Raw genomic sequence first — 16,657 nt, forward strand, 5'->3', positions numbered from 1 at the left:
AGGCTATTTCCTTTGGCCCTATAGTCTTCGAAGGGATCCGAAATATCTGTTCTCAGATTCCACAGAAATAAGGCTAGCAAAGAGATCCACGAAATACAGATGTAACTCTGTGAGTGGATGTCACACATCACAGAGCAGTTTCTCATAAAGCTTCTTTCCAGATTTCATCTGAGGATATTTCCTTTTTCACCATAGCCCTCTAAGGGCTTCCAAATATCACTTTGCCAATTCCACAAGAAATGTCTTAGCCAAAGGCTTCTTGAGGAGAAAGCTGTAACTCTGTGAGATGATTTCACAGAACAGAAAGAAGTTTCTCAGAAAATTTCTTTCTCTTTGTTATCGGAGGATATTTCCTTTGGCCAAATAGTCTTCAAAGGGATCCGAAATATCTGTTCTCAGATTCCACAGAAATAATGCTAGCAAATAGATCCACGAAATACAGAGGTGACTCTGTGAGATGAATTAACAGAACACTAAGCAGTTTCTCAGAAAGCTTCTTTCCAGATTTAATGTGAGGATATTTCCTTTTTCGCCATAGCCCTCTAAAGGCTTCCAAATATCACTTTGCCAATTCCACAAGAACTGTCTTATCGAAAGGCTTCCTGAGTGAAAGCTGTAACTCTGTGAGATGATTTCTCAGAACACAAAGAAGTTTTTCAGAAAGCTTCTTTCTCTTTGTTATCGGAGGATATTTCCTATGGCCCTATAGTCTTCAAAGGGATGCGAATATCTGTTCTCAGATTCCACAGAAATAAGGCTAGCAAAGAGATCCACGAAATACAGATGTAACTCTGTGAGATGATTTAACAGAACACTAAGCAGTTTCTCAGATAGCTTCTTTCCAGATTTCATCTGAGGATATTTCCTTTTTCACCATAGCCCTCTATGGGCTTCCAAATATCACTTTGCCAATTCCACAAGAACTGTCTTAGCGAGAGACTTCTTGAGGGGAAAGCTGTAACTCTGTGAGATGATTTCACAGAACACAAAGAAGTTTCTCAGAAAGCTTCTTTCTCTTTGTTATCGGAGGATTTTCATTTGGCCCTATAGTCTCCAAAGGATCCGAAATATCTGTTCTCAGATTCCACAGAAATAAGGCTAGCAAAGAGATCCACGAAATACAGATGTAACTCTGAGAGATGAATTCACAGAACACTCAGCAGTTTCTCAGAAAGCTTCTTTTCAGATTTCATCTGAGGATATTTCCTTTTTCAACATAGCCCTCTATGGGCTTCCAAATATCACTTTGCCAATTCCACAAGAACTGTCTTAGCGAAAGGCTTCTTGAGGAGAAAGCTGTAACTCTGTGAGATGATTTCAGAGAACACAAAGAAGTTTCTCAGAAAGCTTCTTTCTCTTTCTTATCGGAAGATATTTCTTTTGGCCCTATAGTCTTCAAAGGTATCCGAAATATCAGTACTCAGATTCCACAGAAATAAGGCTAGCAAAGAGATCCACGAAATACAGATGTAACTCTGTGAGAGGAATTAACAGAACACTCAGCAGTTTCTCAGAAAGCTTCTATCCAGATTTCATCTGAGGATATTTCTTTTTTCACCGTAGCCCTCTATGGGCTTCCGAATATCACTTTGCCAATTCCACAAGAACTATCATAGCGAAAGGCTTCTTGAGGGGAAAGCTGTAACTCTGTGAGATGATTTCACAGAACTCAAAGAAGTTTCTCAGAAAGCTTCTTTGTCTTTGTTATCGGAGGATATTTCCTTTGGCAAAATCGTCTTCAAAGGGATCCGAAATTTCTGTTCTCAGATTCCACAGAAATCAGGCTAGCAAAGAGATCCACGAAATACAGATGCAAATCTGTGGATGAATTAACAGAACACTAAGAAGTTTCTCAGAAAGCTTCTTTCCAGATTTCATCTGAGAATATTTCCTTTTTCACCATAGCCCTCTATGGGCTTCCAAATATCTCTTTGCCAATTCCACAAGAACTGTCTTAGCGAAAGTCTTCTTGAGGGGAAAGCTGTATCTCTGTGATGTGATTTCAAAGAACACAAAGAAGTTTCTCAGAAAATTTCTTTCTGTTTGTTATCGGAGGATATTTCCTTTGGCCCTATAGTTTTCAAAGGGATCCGAAATATCTGTTCCCAGATTCCACAGAAATAAGGATAGCAAAGAGATCCACGAAAAACAGATGTAACTCTGTGAGATGAATTAACAGAGCACTCAGCAGTTTCTCAGAAAGCTTCTTTCCAGATTTCATCTGAGGATATTTCCTTTTTCACCATAGCCCTCTATGGGATTCCAAATATCACTTTGCCAATTCCACAAGAACTGTCTTAGCGAAAGGCTTCCTGAGGTGAAAGCTGTAACTCTGTGGGATGATTTCACAGAACACAAGGAAGTTTCTCAGAAAGCTTCTTTCTCTTTGTTATCGGAGGATATTTCCTTTGGCCCAGGAGTCTCCAACGGGATCCGAAATATCTGTTCTCAGATTCCACAGAAATAAAGCTAGCAAAGAGATCCACGAAATACAGATGTAACTCTGAGAGATGAATTCACAGAACACTCAGCAGTTTCTCATAAAGCTTCTTTTCAGATCTCATCTGAGGAAATTTCCTTTTTCACCATAGCCCTCTAAGGGCTTCCAAATATCACTTTGCCAATTCCACAAGAACTGTCATAGCTAGAGGTTTCTTGAGGGGAAAGCTGTAACTCTGTGGGATGATTTCACTGAACACAAAGAAGTTTCTCTGAAAGTTTCTTTCCCTTTGTTATCGGAGGATATTTCCTTTGACCCTATAGTCTTCAAAGGGATCCGAAATATCTGTTCTCAGATTCCACAGAAATAAGGCTAGCAAAGAGATCCACAAAATACACATGTAACTCTGAGAGATGAATTAACAGAACACTAAGCAGTTTCTCAGAAAGCTTCTTTCCAGATTTCATCTGAGAATATTTCCTTTTTCAACATAGCCCTCTATGGGCTTCCAAATATCACTTTGCCAATTCCACAAGAACTCTCTTAGCGAAAGTCTTCTTGAGGAGAAAGCTGTATCTCTGTGATGTGATTTCAAAGAACACAAAGAAGTTTTTCAGAAAACTTCTTTCTCTTTGTTATCGGAGGATATTTCCTTTGGCCCTATAGTTTTCAAAGGGATCCGAAATATCTGTTCTCAGTTCCACAGAAATAAGTCTAGCAAAGAGATCCACGAAATACAGATGTAACTCGGTGAGTTGAAGTCACATATCACAGAGCAGTTTCTCAGAAGGCTTCTTCCCAGATTTCGTCTGAGGATATTTCCTTTTTCACCATATCCCTCTATGGGCTTCCAAATATCACTTTGCCAATTCCACAAGAACTGTCTTAACGAGAGGCTTCTTGAAGGGAAAGCTGTAACTCTGTGAGATGATTTCACAGAACACAAAGAAGTTCCTCAGAACGCTTCTTTCTCTTTGTTATCGGAGGATATTTCCTTTGGCCCTATAGTCTTCAAAGGGATCCGATTATCTGTTCTCAGATTCCACAGAAATAAGGCTAGCAAAGAGATCCACGAAATACAGATGTAACTCTGTGAGAAGAATAAACAGAACACTCATTATTTTCTCAGAAACTTCGTTCCAGATTTCATCTGAGGATATTTCCATTTTCACCATAGCCCACTATGGTCTTCCAAATATCACTTTGCGAATTCCACAAGAACTGTCTTAGCGAGAGGCTTCTTGAGGGGAAAGCTGTAACTCTGTGAGATGATTTCACAGAACACAAAGAAGTTTCTCAGAAAGCTTCTTTCTCTTTGTTATCGTAGGATATTTCCTTTGGCCCTATAGTCTTCAAAGGGATCCGAAATATCTGTTCTCACATTCCACAGAAATAAGGCTAGCAAAGAGATCCACGAAATACAGATGTTACTCTGTGAGATGAATTAACAGAACACTGAGCAGTTTCTCAGATAGCTTCTTTCCAGATTTCATCTGAGGATATTTCCTTTTTCACCATAGCCCTCTATGGGCTACCAAATATCACTTTGCCAATTCCACAAGAACTGTCTTCGCGAGAGACTTCTTGAGGGGAAAGCTGTAACTCTGTGAGATGATTTCACAGAACACAAAGAAGTTTCTCAGAAAGCTTCTTTCTCTTTGTTATCGGAGGATTTTCCTTTGGCCCTATAGTCTCCAAAGGGATCCGAAATATCTGTTCTCAGATTCCACAGAAATAAGGCGTGCAAAGAGATCCACGAAATGCAGATGTAACTCTGAGAGATGAATTCACAGAACCCTCAGCAGTTTCTCAGAAAGCTTCTTTTCAGATTTCATCTGAGGATATTTCCTTTTTCACCATAGCCCTCTATGGGCTTCCAAATATCACCTTTCCAATTCCACAAGAACTGTCTTCGCGAAAGGCTTCTTGAGGGGAAAGCTGTAACTCTGTGAGATGATTTCACAGAACACAAAGTAGTTTCTCAGAAAGCTTCTTTCTCCTTCTTATCGGAGGATATTTCTTTTGGCCCTATAGTCTTCAAAGGGATCCGAAATATCAGTACTCAGATTCCACAGAAATAAGGCTAGCAAAGAGATAAACGAAATACAGATGTAACTCTGGGATATGAATTAACAGAACACTCAGCAGTTTCTCAGAAAGCTTCTTTCCAGATTTCATCTGAGAATATTTCCTTTTTCACCATAGTCCTCTATGGGCTTCCAAATATCGCTTTGCCAATTCCACAAGAACTGTCTTAGCGAAAGGCTTCTTGATGGGAAAGCTGTATCTCTGTGATGTGATTTCAAAGAACACAAAGAAGTTTCTCAGAAAACTTCTTTCTCTTTGTTATCGGAGGATATTTCCTTTGGCCCTATAGTTTTCAAAGGGATCCGAAATATGTGTTCTCACTTCCACAGAATTAAGGCTAGCAAAGAGATCCACGAAATACAGATGTAACTCGGTGAGTGGAAGTCACATATCACAGAGCAATTTCTCAGAAAGCTTTGTCTTCAAAAGGATCCGAAATATCTCTTCTCAGATTCCACAGAAATAAGGCTAGCAAAGAGATCCACACAGATGTAACTCTGTGAGATGAATTAGCAGAACACTCAGCAGTTTCTCAGAAAGCTTCTTTCCCGATTTCATCTGAGGATATTTCCTTTTTCTCCATAGCCCTCTATGGGCTTCCAAATATCACTTTGCCAATTCCACAAGAACTGTCTTAGCGAAACGCTTCTTGAGGAGAAAGCTGTAACTCTGTGAGAAGATTTCACAGAACACAAAGAAGTTTCTCAGAAAGCTTCTTTCTCTTTGTTATCGGCGGATATTTCCTTTGGCCCTATAGTTTTCAAAGGGATCCGAAATATCTGTTCTCAGATTCCACAGAAATAAGGGTAGAAAAGACATCTACGACATACCGATGTAACTCTGTGAGTGGAAGTCACATATCACAGAGCAGTTTCTCAGAAATCTTCTTTCCAGATTTCATCTGAAGATATTTCCTTTTTCACCATCGCCCTCTATGGGCTTCCAAATGTCACTTTGCCAATTCCACAAGAACTGTCTTAGCGAAAGGCTTCTTGAGGGGAAAGCTGTAACTCTGTGAGATGATTTCACAGAACACAAAGAAGTTTCTCAGAAAGCTTCTTTCTCTTTGTTATCGGAGGATATATCCTTTGGCACTGTAGTCTTCATAGGGATGCGAAATATCTGTTCTCAGATTCCACAGAAATAAGGCTAGCAAAGAGATGCACGAAATACAGATGGAACTCTGTGAGTGGAAGTCAAATATCACAGAGCAGTTTCTCAGAAAGCTTCTTTCCAGATTTCATATGAAGATATTTCCTTTTTCACCATCGCCCTCTATGGGCTTCCAAATATCACTTTGCCAATTCCACAAGAACTGTCTTAGCGAAAGGCTTCTTGAGGGGAAAGCTGTAACTCTGTGAGATGATTTCACAGAACACAAAGAAGTTTCTCAGAATGCTTCTTTCTCTTTGTTATCGGAGGATATTCCCTTTGGACCTACAGTCTTCAAAGGGATCCGAAATAGCTGTTCTCAGATTCCACAGAAATAAGGCTAGCAAAGAGATCCACGATATACAGATGTAACTCTGTGAGATGAATTAACAGAACACTAAGCAGTTTCTCAGAAAGCTTCTTTCCAGATTTCATCTGAGAATATTTCCTTTTTCACCATAGCCCTCTATGGGCTTCCAAATATCACTTTGCCAATTCCACAAGAACTGTCTTATCGAAAGGCTTCCTGAGGGGAAAGCTGTAACTCTGTGAGATGATTTCACAGAACACAAAGAAGTTTCTCAAAAAGCTTCTTTCTCTTTGTTATCGGAGGATATTTCCTTTGGCCCTATAGTCTCCAACGGGATCCGAAATATCTGTTCTCAGATTCCACAGAAGTAAGGCTAGCAAAGAGATCCATGAAATACAGATGTAACTCTGTGAGATGAATTAAGAGAACACTAAGCAGTTTCTCAGAAAGCTTCTTTCCAGATTTCATCTGAGGATATTTCCTTTTTCACCATAGCCCTCTATGGGCTTCCAAATATCACTTTGCCAATTCCACAAGAACTGTCTTAACGAAAGGCTTCTTGAGGGGAAAGCTGTAACTCTGTGTAATTATTTCCCAGAACACAAAGAAATTTCTCAGAAAGCTTCTTTCTCTTTGTTATCGGAGGATATTTCTCTTGCCCCTATAGTCTTCAAAGGGATCCGAAATATCTGTTCCCAGATTCCACAGAAATAAGGATAGCAAAGAGATCCACGAAATACAGATGTAACTCTGTGAGATGAATTAACAGAACACTCAGCAGTTTCTCAGAAAGCTTCTTTCCAGATTTCATCTTAGGATATTTCCTATTTCACCATAGCCCTCTATGGGCTTCCGAATATCACTTTGCCAATTCCACAAGAACTGTCTTAGCGAAAGGCTTCTATAGGGGAAAGCTGTAACTCTGTGAGATGATTTCACAGAACTCTAAGAAGTTTCTCAGAAAGCTTCTTTCTCTTTGTTATCGGAGGATATTTCCTTTGGCCAAATAGTCTTCAAAGGGATCCGAAATATCTGTTCTCAGATTCCACAGAAATAAGGCTAGCAAAGAGATCCACGAAATACAGATGTAACTCTGTGAGATGAATTAACAGAACACTAAGCAGTTTCTCAGAAATCTTCTTTCCAGATTTCATCTGAGAATATTTCCTTTTTCACCATAGCCCTCTATGGGCTTCCAAATATCACTTTGCCAATTCCACAAGAACTGTCTTAACGAAAGGCTTCTTGAGGGGAAAGCTGTAACTCTCTGAGATGATTTCAAAGAACACAAAGGAGTTTTTCAGAGAACTTCTTTCTCTTTGTTATCGGAGGATATTTCCTTTGGCCCTATAGTCTTCTAAGGGATCCGAAATATCTGTTCTCAGATTCCACAGAAATAAGGCTAGCAAAGAGATCCACGAAATACAGATGTAACTCTCTGAGTGGAAGTCACAAATCACAGAGCAATTTCTCAGAAAGCTTCTTTCCAGATTTCATCTGAGGATATTTCATTTTTCACCATAGCCCTCTATGGGATTCCAAATATTACTTTGCCAATTCCACAAGAACTGTCTTAGCGAGAGGCTTCTTGGGAGGAAAGCTGTAACTCTGTGAGATGATTTCGCAGAACACAAAGAAGTTTCTCAGAAAGCTACTTTCTCTTTGTTATCGGAGGATATTTCTTTGGCCCTATAGTCATCAAAGGGATCTGAAATATCTGTTCTCAGATTGCAGAGAAATAAGGCCTAGAAAGAGATCCACGAAATACAGATATAACTCTGTGAATGGAAGTCACATATCACAGAGCGGTTTCTCAGAAAGCTTCTTTCCAGATTTCATCTGAGGATATTTCCTTTTTCACCATAGCCCTCTATGGTCTTCCAAATATCACTTTGCCAATTCTACAAGAACTGTCTTAGCCAGAGGCTTCTTGGGGGGAAACATGTAACTCTTTGAGATGATTTCACAGAACACAAAGAAGTTTCTCAGAGAGCTTCTTTCTCTTTGTTATCGGAGGATATTTCCTTTGGCCCTATAGTCTTCAAATCGATCTGAAATATCTGTTCTCAGATTTCACAGAAATAAGGCTAGCAAAGAGATAAACGAAATACAGATGTAACTCTGTGAGATGAATTAACAGAACACTCAGCAGTTTCTCAAAAAGCTTCTTTCCAGATTTCATCTGAGGATATTTCCTTTTTCACCATAGCCCTCTAGGGGCTTCCAAATATCACTTTGCCAATTCCAAAAGAACTGTCTTAGCGAAAGGCTTCTTGAGGGAAAAGCTGTAACTCTGTGAGATGATTTCACAGAACACAAAGAAGTTTCTCAGAAAACTTCTTTCTCTTTGTTATCGGAGGATATTTCCTTTGGCCCTATAGTCTTCAAAGGGATCCGAAATATCTGATCTCAGATTCCACAGAAATAAGGCTAGCAAATAGATCCACGAAATACAGATGTAACTCTGTGAGTGGAAGTCACAAATCACAGAGCAGTTTCTCAGAAAGCTTCTTTCCAGATTTCATCTGAGGATATTTCCTTTTTCACCATTGCCCTCTATGGGCTTCCAAATATTACTTTGCCAATTCCACAAGAACTGTCTTAGCGAGAGGCTTCTTGAGAGGAAAGCTGTAACTCTGTGAGATGATTTCACAGAACACAAAGAAGTTTCTCAGAAAGCTTCTTTCTCTTTGTTATAGGAGGATATTTCCTTTGGCCCTATAGTCTTCAAAGGGATCCGAAATATCTGTTCTCAGATTCCACAGAAATAAGGCTAGCAAAGAGATCCACGAAATACAGATGTAACTCTCTGAGTGGAAGTTACATATCACAGAGCAGCTTCTCAGAAGGCTTCTTTCCAGTTTTCATCTGAGGATATTTCCTTTTTCACCATAGCCCTCTATGGGCTTCCAAATATCACTTTGCCAATTCCACAAGAACTGTCTTAGTGAAAGGCTTCTTGAGGGGAAAGCTGTAACTCTGTGAGATGATTTCACAGAACACAAAGAAGTTTCTCAGAAAACTTCTTTCTCTTTGTTATCGGAGGATATTTCCTTTGGCCCTATAGTCTTCAAAGGGATCCGAAATATCACTTCTCAGATTCCACAGAAATAAGGCTAGCAAAGAGACCCACGAAATACAGATGTAACTCTGTGAGTGGAAGTCACAAATCACAGAGCAGTTTCTCAGAAAGCTTCTTTCCAGATTTCATCTGAGGATATTTCCTTTTTCACCGTAGCCCTCTATGGGCTTCCAAATATTACTTTGCCAATTCCACAAGAACTGTCTTAGCGAAAGGCTTCTTGAGGGGAAAGCTGTAACTCTGTGAGATGATTTCACAGAACACAAAGAAGTTTCTCAGAAAGCTTCTTTCTCTTTGTTATCGGAGGATATTCCCTTTGTCCCTATAGTCTTCAAAGGGATCCGCAATATCTGTTCTCAGATTCCACAGAAATAAGGCTAGCAAAGAGATCCACGAAATACAGATGTAACTCTGTGAGATGAATTAACAGAACACTAAGCAGTTTCTCAGAAAGCTTTTTTCCAGATTTCGTCTGAGGATATTTCCTTTTTCATCATAGCCCTCTATGGGCTTCCAAATATCACTTTGCCAATTCCACAAGAACTGTCTTAGCGAAAGGCTTCCTGAGGCGAAAGCTGTAACTCTGTGAGATGATTTCACAGAACACAAAGAAGTTTCTCAGAAAGCTTCTTTCTCTTTGTTATCGGAGGATATTTCCTTTGGCCCTATAGTCTTCAAAGGGATCCGAAATATCTGTTCTAAGATTCCACAGAAATAAGGCTAGCAAAGAGATCCACGAGATACAGATGTAACTTTGTGAGTGGAAGTCACAAATCACAGAGCAGTTTATCAGAAAGCTTCTTTCCAGATTTCATCTGAGGATATTTCCTTTTTCACCATAGCCCTCTATGGGCTTCCAAATATCACTTTGCCAATTCCACAAGAACTGTCTTAGCGAAAGGCTTCTTGAGGGGAAAGCTGTAACTCGGTGAGATGATTTCACAGAACACAAAGAAGTTTCTCAGAAAGCTTCTTTCTCTTTGTTATCGGAGGATATTTCCTTTGGCCCTATAGTCTTCAAAGGGATCCGAAATATCTGTTCTCAGATTCCACAGAAAGAAGGCTAGCAAAGAGATACACGAAATGCAGATGTAACTCTGTGAGATGAATTAACAGAACACTAAGCAATTTCTCAGAAAGCTTTTTTCCAGATTTCGTCTGAGGATATTTCCTTTTTCATCATAGCCCTCTATGGGCTTCCAAATATCACTTTGCCAATTCCACAAGAACTGTCTTAGCGAAAGGCTTCCTGAGGCGAAAGCTGTAACTCTGTGAGATGATTTCACAGAACACAAAGAAGTTTCTCAGAAAGCTTCTTACTCTTTGTTATCGGAGGATATTTCCTTTGGCCCTATAGTCTTCAAAGGGATCCGAAATATCTGTTCTAAGATTCCACAGAAATAAGGCTAGCAAAGAGATCCACGAGATACAGATGTAACTTTGTGAGTGGAAGTCACAAATCACAGAGCAGTTTATCAGAAAGCTTCTTTCCAGATTTCATCTGAGGATATTTCCTTTTTCACCATAGCCCTCTATGGGCTTCCAAATATTACTTTGCCAATTCCACAAGAACTGTCTTAGCGAGAGGTTTCTTGAGAGGAAAGCTGTAACTGTGTGAGATGATTTCACAGAACACAAAGAAGTTTCTCAGAAAGCTTCTTTCTCTTTGTTATCGGAGGATATTTCCTTTGGCCCTATAGTTTTCAAAGGGATCCGAAATATCTGTTCTCAGATTCCACAGAAATAAGGCTAGCAAAGAGATCCACGAAATACAGATATAACTCTGTGAGATGAATTAACAGAACACTCAACAGTTTCTCAGAAAGCTTCTTTCCAGATTTCATCTGAGGATATTTCCTTTTTCACCATAGCCCTCTATGGGCTTCCAAATATCACTTTGCCAATTCCACAAGAACTGTCTTAGCGAAAGGCTTCTTGAGGGGAAAGCTGTAACTCTGTGAGATGATTTCACAGAACACAAAGATGTTTCTCAGAAACCTTCTTTCTCTTTGTTATCGGCGGATATTTCCTTTGGCCCTATAGTTTTCAAGGGATCCGAAATATCTGTCTCAGATTCCACAGAAATAAGGGTAGAAAAGAGATCCACGACATACAGATGTAACTCTGTGAGTGGAAGTCACATATCACAGAGCAGTTTCTCAGAAATCTTCTTTCCAGATTTCATCTGAAGATATTTCCTTTTTCACCATCGCCCTCTGTGGGCTTCCAAATGTCACTTTGCCAATTCCACAAGAACTGTCTTAGCGAAAGGCTTCTTGAGGGGAAAGCTGTAACTCTGTGAGATGATTTCACAGAACCCAAAGAAGTTTCTCAGAAATCTTCTTTCTCTTAGTTATCGGAGGATATATCCTTTGGCCCTATAGTCTTCAAAGGGATCCGAAATATCTCTTCTCAGATTCCACAGAAATAAGGGTAGCAAAGAGATCCACGAAATACAGATGTAACTCTCTGAGTGGAAGTCAAATATCACAGAGCAGTTTCTCAGAAAGCTTCTTTCCAGATTTCATATGAAGATATTTCCTTTTTCACCATCGACCTCTATGGGCTTCCAAATATCACTTTGCCAATTCCACAAGAACTGTCTTAGCGAAAGGCTTCTTGAGGGGAAAGCTGTAACTCTGTGAGAGGATTTCACAGAACACAAAGAATTTTCTCAGAATGCTTCTTTCTCTTTGTTATCGGAGGATATTCCCTTTGGCCCTACAGTCTTCAAAGGGATCAGAAATAGCTGTTCTCAGATTCCACAGAAATAAGGCTAGCAAAGAGATCCACGAAATACAGATGTAACTCTGTGAGTGAAAGTTACACATCACAGAGCAGTTTCTCAGAAAGCTTCTTTCCAGATTTCATCTGAGGATATTTACTTTTTTAACATAGCCTTCTATGGGCTTCCAAATATCACTTTGCCAATTCCACAAGACTGTCTTAGCGAAAGGCTTCTTGACGGGAAAGATGTAACTCTGTGAGATGATTTCACAGAAAACAAAGATGTTTCTCAGAAAGCTTCTTTCTCTTTGTTATCGGAGGATATTTCCTTTGGCCCTATAGTCTTCAAAGGGATCCGAAATATCTGTTCTCAGATTCCACAGAAATAAGGCTAGCAAAGAGATCCACGAAATACAGATGTAACTCTGTGAGGTGAATTAACAGAACACTAAGCAGTTTCTCAGAAATCTTCTTTCCAGATTTCATCTGAGGATATTTCCTTTTTAACCATAGCTCTCTATGGGCTTCCAAATATCACTTTGCCAATTCCACAACAACTCTCTTAGCCAAAGGCTTCCTGAGGGGAAAGCTGTAACTCTGTGAGATGATTTCACAGAACACAAAGAAGTTTCTCAAAAAGCTTCTTTCTCTTTGTTATGGGAGGATATTTCCTTTGGCCCTATAGTCTCCAAAGGGATCCGAAATATCTGTTCTCAGATTCCACAGAAGTAAGGCTAGCAAAGAGATCCACGAAATACAGATGTAATTTCATCTCTGTGAGATGAATTAACAGAACCCTAAGCAGGCCCTATAGTCTTCAAAGGGATCCGAAATATCTGTTCTCAGTTTCCACAGAAATAAGGCTAGCAAAGAGATCGACGAAATACAGATGTAACTCTGTGAGATGAATTAACAGAACACTAAGCAGTTTCTCAGAAAACTTCTTTCCAGATTTCATCTGAGGATATTTCCTTTTTCACCATAGCCCTTTATGGGATTCCAAATATCACGTTACAATTCCACAGGAACTGTCTTAGCGAAAGGCTTCTTGAGGGGAAAGCTGTAACTCTGTAAGATGATTTCACAGAACACAAAGAAGTTTCTCAGAAAGGTTCTTTCTCGTTGTTATCGGAGGATATTTCCTTTGGCCCTATAGTCTTCAAAGGTATCCGAAATATCTGCTCTCAGATCCCACAGAAATAAGGCTAGCAAATAGATAGACGAAATACAGATGTAACTCTGAGAGATGAATCAACAGAACACTAAGCAGTTTGTCAGAAAGCTTCTTTCCAGATTTCATCTGAGGATATTTCCTTTTTCACCATAGCCCTCTATGTGCTTCCAAATATCACTTTGCCAATTCCACAAGAACTGTCTTAGCGAAAGGCTTCCGGAGGGGAAAGATGTAACTCTGTGAGATGATTTCAGAGAACACAAAGAAGTTTCTCAGAAAGCTTCTTTCTATTTGTTATCGGAGGATATTTCCTTTGGCCCTATAGTCTTCAAAGGGATCCGAAATATATGTTCTCAGACTCCACCGAAAAAATGCTAGCAAAGAGATCCACGAAATACAGATGTAACTCTGTGAGTTGAATTAACAGAACACTAAGCAGTTTCTCAGAAAACTTCTTTCCTGATTTCATCTGAGGATATTTCCTTTTTCACCATAGCACTCTATGGGCTTCCAAATATCACTTCGCAATTCCACAAGAACTGTCTTAGCGAAAGGCTTCCTCAGGGGAAAGCTGTAACTCTGTGAGTTGATTTCACAGAACACAAAGAAGTTTCTCCGAAAGCTTCTTTCTCTTTGTTATCGGAGGATATTTCCTTTGGCCCTATAGTCTTCAAAGGGATCAGAAATATCTGTTCTCAGATTCCACAGAAATAAGGCTATCAAAGAGATCCACGAAATACAGATGTAACTCTGTGAGATGAATTAACCGAACACTCAGCAGTGTCTCAGAAAGCTTCTTTCCAGATTTCATCTGAGGATACTTCCTTTTTCACCATCGCCCTCTATGGGCTTCCAAATATGACTTTGCCAATTCCACAAGAACTGTCTTAGCGAAAGGCTTCCTGAGGGGAAAGCTGTAACTCTGTGAGATGATTTCACGGAACACAAAGAAGTTTCTCAGAAAGCTTCTTTCTCTTTGTAAACGGAGGATATTTCCTTTGGCCCTGTAGTCTTCAAAGGGATCCGAAATATCTGTTATCAAATTCCTCAGAAATAAGGCTAGCAAAGGGATCCACGAAGTACAGATGTAACTCTGTGAGTGGAAGTCACATATCACAGAGCCGTTTCTCAGAAAGCTTCTTTCCAGATTTCATCTGAGGATACTTCCTTTTTCACCATAACCCTCTATGGGCTTCCAAATATCACTTTGCCAATTCCACAAGAACTGTATTAGCGAAAGGCTTCTTGAGGAGAAAGCTGTAACTCTGTGAGATGATTTCACAGAACACAAAGAAGTTTCTCAGAAAGCTTCTTTCTCTTTGTTATCTGAGGATATTTCCTTTGGCCCTATAGTCTTCAAAGGGATCCGAAATAGCTGTTCTCATATTCCACCGAAATAAGGCTAGCAAAGAGATCCACGAAATACTGATGTAACTCTGTGAGATGAATTAACAGAACACTAGGCAGTTTCTCAGAAAGCTTCTCTCCAGATTTCATCTGAGGATATTTACTTTTTCACCATCGCCCTCTATGGGCTTCCAAATATGACTTTGCCAATTCCACAAGAACTTTCTTATCGAATGGCTTCCTGAGGGGAAAGCTGTAACTCTGTGAGATTATTTCACGGAACACAAAGAAGTTTCTCAGAAAGCTTCTTTCTCTTTGTTATCGGAGGATATTTCCTTTGGCCCTGTAGTCTTCAAAGGGATCCGAAATATCTGTTCTCAGATTCCTCAGAAATAAGGCTAGCAAAGAGATCCACGAAATACAGATGTAACTCTGGGAGTGGAAATCACACACCACAGAGCAGTTTCTCAGAAATCTTCTTTCCAGATTTCATCTGAGGATATTTCCTTTTTCACCATAGCCCTCTATGGGCTTCCAAATATCACTTTGCGAGTTCCACAAGAACTGTCTTAGCGAAAGGCTTCTTGAGGGGAAAGCTGTAACTCTGTGAGATGATTTCACAGAACACAAAGAAGTTTCTCAGAAAGCTTCTTTCTCTTTGTTATCGGAGGATATTTCCTTTGGCCCTGTAGTTTTCAAAGGGATCCGAAATATCTTTTCTCAGATTCCACAGAAATAAGGCTAGCAACGAGATCCACGAAATACAGATGTAACTCTGTGAGATGAATTAACAGAACACTAAGAAGTTTCTCAGAGGGCTTCTTTCCAGATTTCATCTGAGGATACTTCCTTTTTCAGCATGGCCCTCTAGGGGCTCCAAATATCACTTTGCCAATTCCACCAGAACTGTCTTAGCGAAAGGCTTCCTGAGGGGAAAGCTGTAACTCTGTGAGATTATTTCACAGAACACAAAGAAGTTTCTCAGAAAGCTTCTTTCTCTTTGTTATCGGAGGATATTTCCTTTGGCCCTATAGTCTTCAAAGGGATCCGAAATATCTGTTCTCAGACTCCACCGAAAAAAGGCTAGCAAAGAGATCCACGAAATACAGATGTAAGTCTGTGAGTTGAATTAACAGAACACTAAGCAGTTTCTCAGAAAACTTCTTTCCTGATTTCATCTGAGGATATTTCCTTTTTCACCATAGCCCTCTCGGGGTGCCAAATATCACTTTGCTAATTCCACAAGAACTTTTTTAGCGAGAGGCTTCTTGAGGCGAAAGCTGTAACTCTCTGTGATGATTTCACAGAACACAAAGAAGTTTCTCAGAAAGCTTCTTTCTCGTTGTTATCGGACGATATTTCCTTTGGCCCTATAGTCTTCAAAGGGATACGAAATATCTGTTCTCAGATTCCACAGAAATAAGGCTAGCAAAGAGATCCACGAAATACAGATGTAACTCTGTGAGATGAATTAACCGAACACTCAGCAGTGTCTCAGAAAGCTTCTTTCCAGATTTCATCTGAGGATATTTCCTTTTTCACCATCGCCCTCTATGGGCTTCCAAATATGACTTTGCCAATTCCACAAGAACTGTCTTAGCGAAAGGCTTCCTAAGGGGAAAGCTGTAACTCTGTGAGATGATTTCACGGAACACAAAGAAGTTTCTCAGAAAGCTTCTTTCTCTTTGTAAACGGAGGATATTTCCTTTGGCCCTGTAGCCTTCAAAGGGATCCGAAATATCTGTTCTCAAATTCCTCAGAAATAAGGCTAGCAAAGAGATCCAAGAAATGCAGATGTAACTCTGTGAGTGGAAACCACACATCACAGAGCAGTATCTCAGAAAGCTTCTTTCCAGATTTCATCAGAGGATATTTCCTTTTTCACCATAGCCCTCTAATGGCTTCCAAATATCACTTTGCCAATTCAACAAGAAGTGTCCTAGCGAAAGGCTTCTTGAGGGGAAAGCTGTAACACTTTGAGATGATTTCACAAAACACAAAGAAATTTCTCAGAGGGTATCTTTCCTTTTTTTATCGGAGGATATTTCCTTTGGCCCTATAGTCTTCAAAGGGATCCGAAATATCTGTTTTCAGATTCCACAGAAATAAGGCTAGCAAAAAGATCCACGAAATACAGATGTAACTCTGTGAGATGAATTAACAGAACACTAAGCAGTTTCTCAGAAAGCTTCCTTCCAGATTTCATCTGAGGATATTTCCTTTTTCACCATAGACCTCTAAGGGCTTCGAAATATCACTTTGCCAATTCCACAAGAACTGTCTTTGCGAAAGGCTTCTTGAGGGGAAAGCTGTAACTCTGTGAGATGATTTCACAGA

The sequence above is a fragment of the Macaca mulatta genome, chromosome 7, assembly GCF_049350105.2.
Source record: "Macaca mulatta isolate MMU2019108-1 chromosome 7, T2T-MMU8v2.0, whole genome shotgun sequence".
Taxonomy (NCBI): domain Eukaryota; kingdom Metazoa; phylum Chordata; class Mammalia; order Primates; family Cercopithecidae; genus Macaca; species Macaca mulatta.